The following is a 4,205-nucleotide window of genomic DNA, read 5'->3' as shown; positions in this document are numbered from 1 at the left end:
AATCTTTTTTCTAACCAGCCTTATCTATGAAACAGCAATCCATATGTCACAATTATAGAGATGGGTATTTTATTCTATGGATGGGTATTGTCCCTTATATTGTTTTATGTGCCCCGAACAGACAACCAGGCACAAAAGCAAGTAATTTTAAAAACTGAGCTAAAGGAATAGTTTATATTTAAATGAAATTAACTGTTTGCTAAATGAATCAGACATTTAATGATTATCATTGTTATGATACATAGCAATTATCCTTAATTGCCAATTTATATATTTGTGGTAACTAGTATTTTAACACTTTTTTCCTTATTTCTCAGCATCTACTGTCAATGTTGCTTGACAGTTTTCCTCACACCATGATAAATTTTAATTATCATTACTTTACTTCTCTCATACAAATTAAAATAAGATTCTACACTTGGCACCTGAGAGTTAGGCCCAGGCTCTTGTCTGTGCCCTGCCAAGACAGTGCCCTGTCTAACCCACTCTGGACCAACACAGTAGTCCTTCAAATGCCATTTTAACTGCTTTCCCTCCCTTCAGAACCATAGAAGTCCTGACGTCTGAGGCACCAAGAGAATGTAAATGTAGGTTACTGATCTGCATAGGAGGAGTTGGAGATCTGACAAGCACATGCTGGAAGCAGAATACAGTGAAGGGCTGAAGGGAGCCAGTCAACCTGGGCTGGACAAAAAGGTGGAGAGAGAAGTATGTGAGCCTGCACCCTGACACCTTCAGAGAAAACACAAAGCTGTTTGCCTTGGGCTTTTTCCTGTTTACTTTCTCCTTCACACTTAACTTTCATATTGCATGGATGCCTTACAAAGGAGGGATACTTCATCTCCAAGTTATTCCACATGCAACCTTTTTACCTTATACATTGCATAGCACTAGGACTCACACAATACTTTATATACTGTGGAAACTCAATAAAAATTACCAAATGCATTATTTTTAATCATTTTAAAAGAAATGGCTATGCATTAGATGTATCTTGCTCAGTAGAACCAGGTCACTGACTGACTTCACTGACTGAAAGTTGCTGAATTAGTGATCCATAAACCAACCAGGCACCTAGGGCATTGCAGGAAGTGCTTCCGCCGGAGTTCCCATTCCGGGTTGTTCATCCAGTGTTTGGTCCAAAAGAAGTAGAAATCTATTTTCTGCCACAAAACTAAATTTTTGTCTTAAATAACTGTGTGAATTTAATCCTAGCTGCTTGATCTGAAAGTAGACAATCATACTACTTCAGCTGTCTCATCTTTAAAAGAGGGGCTTATTCACTTAACTAAATTTTATTAAATGGTTTCTTCCTGCAAAGAATGTACTAGGCACTTCTACAGAGGAGAAACATGGGAGTCTGGTGCCTCCTATTTTCCTTAGGGACTGTGATCATCCAAAACAGGTAGTTATCATAGTCTAGACATTCACAAAAAAGGATAATTAGAAACATCTCTTAAAAAACAATGTTAGCAGTCAAAGTAATTCTTCCCTTCCATGTTCTTTTCCTTAAATCTTTGCTGAGCCTTAGCAAGGACACTGATAAACCACCTTACATTCCCTAGAGTTAGAAAGCTTTTTTTAAAAAAAATTTCTGATCTAAATCCTGGCTGCTATTGCTTAAATCCATTTTCTCTTATTCTATTCTCTTAGAAGACAGGGAAAAATCATTCATCCTCCTCTATGTTTTAGTCCTTCATGTATTAAAGATTTCGGCCTTCATTTCTCTAGGTTATGTAATGCCAATTCCTTTCATTTTACTCATATATCTTATTTTCCAAGCTTTTAAATTAATTCCATTGCACTCCTCTTGGACTCTATGGATAATGAAATAGTTATGCAGCTCCTTTCAGATACTAATTGGGTAATAAACCTTCAGGGAGGGAAGTATTTTTAAATCTTAAATCAGAGTCTCACATGATCTGAGATTTAAAACATTTCTGGAGAGCAGAAGGAGGTTGGAAAATGCACATAAAATTGGCACAGAAAGCATGGGAAGAAACGGTAAAGTACCATTTGGATATTATTGTTTTATAAAAAGGAAAGCTGAAGCACATGTTACAGCAAATAAGTAAAAGATGCAAGATTAAAGTCACAATTAAAATAAGCAGCTGTAATTCCTGGTTCCCTACCAAATTGCTGTCAAGTGATTGTGATATCTGATCATAACAATCTTGACTGAAGCTTAAAAAACATCACATTATCACAAGTTTACACATTATCACAGATTAATTGGGCAGTGGAAGTTCACCATTCACTGTGTTAATGTTATTTGCTAGAAAATCTTCCAGTTATCTCTTCTTCTCTTTCCAGCTCAGCTCTACAGAACAGTCCCTCTCCACTAATGTGTTCTCCAAAGGGAATCAAACAAAACTTCTGAGGTTGTTAATGTATTAGATGTCATATGATATCTAAAATCAATTCTTATGTATATAAAATATTATTTGCATAAATATCCATTAACCAACAAATAGATATATCCATACAATGGGATATTACTTGGCCATGCAAATGAAGTACAGTCAACCCTCTGTATCCACAGGTTTCACATCCATAGATACTACCAACTACAGATCAAAAATATTTAAGGGAAAAAATAAAAGTACAATAAAAACAATACAAATTCTTAAATACAGTGTAACTGCTATTTGCATAACATTTACATTTGTATTAGATTATATAGATATCATAAGTAATCTAGAGAAATATACAGGAAGATATAAGTTACATGCAAATACTATGCCATTGTATATAATGAACTGGAGCACACGTGAATCTTGATATGTGGGGGTGGAACCAATTCCTGATAGATACCAAAGGATGACTGTACTGATAATATGCTACAACATAAATAAACCTTGAAAACGTGGTGCTAAATGAGCTGGACACAAAAAGCCAAATATTATATTATTCCATTTGTATGAAATGTCCAGAATGGGTAAATCCATAGGACAGAAAACAAACAGTGTTTGCCAGGGGATTGGAGGAATAGGGACGAGAAGCAATTGCTTAAGAGGGACAGGATATCTATTGGGGGTAATGAAAAGGTACTGAAACCGCACAGTGGCAATGATTGTACAACATTGTGAATGTAGTATATTCCACTGAATTACACACTTTAAATCTGTTAAAATGATAAATTTTATGTTATTTGTATCTGATCACAACAAAAAAAATATTACTAGTATTCTCTGGTACTGTATGTACTAATGCAAAAAGAAGCCAAGATAAAATAGGACACCAGAGTGGTTGACTCTTTCAAGACAGTAATCAGCCAGTTGAGTATTCATTCACAGCCTACTCAGAGCAAAGTACTGGGCTAGGTCCTGAGACTCAGCAGCAGAGACAGATAGCGCTTCTGCCTTTGCAGAGCAGACAGTTTAACAGGGCATCCATTCTTCTATTTATTCTCTCCTACTAGCAATATGTTTGTTCTTAGAGGAAAAATAAGAGGAAAAAGTAACCAGTGAGCTTTATCAATCCACCATATATATGTATATATGATGAAAATAACCAAAAACAAAGCAAATAGCTGCTTAAACACATAAGAATATAAGAATTCATCTTCATCTCAGGGTTCTAAAACAAGGATTGGAAAATTTACACCTAAATTAACACTTAAACATAGTATTATTAGATGTCAAAAAAAAGGAAGAGTTTACCAGCACCTTATTTCATAGAAAGGGATCCTTTCAGTATTACACAGTGTTTAGCATAAAGAACAAAACACTAATAAGAACAAATACTACACTTGACCTTAGCCAAAAGGCCGAGAAGCAATACAGAGTGAGACTTCATTTAAAAAAAAAAAAAGAGAAAGAACAATTTAACAGCCATTCTTCACAAACTCTTGCAAAATATAGAAAAGACCACTTGTCAACTCACTTTATGAGTATTACTCTTATACCAAAACCAGATAAAAACAGCCCAAGAAAAGAAACCTACAGACCAAAAGCACATCTGGGATGCACCTGAACAGTGTGGTCCAAAGAACACAGCTGCGTAACTGCATGTCTTTGAGACAATCTTGATAAATATTTTTCTCAAACTGGGTTTGGTTTTGAGACAGGCTGTGACTCCGTCACCCAGGCTGGAGTGCAGTGGTGCGATCAGGGCTCATTGCAGCTTGACCTCCTGAGCTCAAACAACGCTTACCTTACCTCCTGAGTAGCTGGGACTACAGATGTGTGCTACCACAGTGGGTT

General features: G+C 36.0%; 1 pseudogene; it reads right to left on the bottom strand.

The window, feature by feature from the left end:
* Positions 1 to 3,652: 3,652 nt before the first annotated feature.
* On the bottom strand, positions 3,653 to 3,781 carry LOC118151714 (U2 spliceosomal RNA; annotated as a pseudogene).
* Between the last annotated feature and the right edge of the window lie 424 nt (positions 3,782 to 4,205).

Source organism: Callithrix jacchus, chromosome 2 (genome assembly GCF_049354715.1).
Source record: "Callithrix jacchus isolate 240 chromosome 2, calJac240_pri, whole genome shotgun sequence".
In the NCBI taxonomy this organism is placed as follows: domain Eukaryota; kingdom Metazoa; phylum Chordata; class Mammalia; order Primates; family Cebidae; genus Callithrix; species Callithrix jacchus.
The sequence above is the reverse complement of the archived record's forward strand: the minus strand, read 5'-3'. Positions and strand labels throughout refer to the sequence as shown.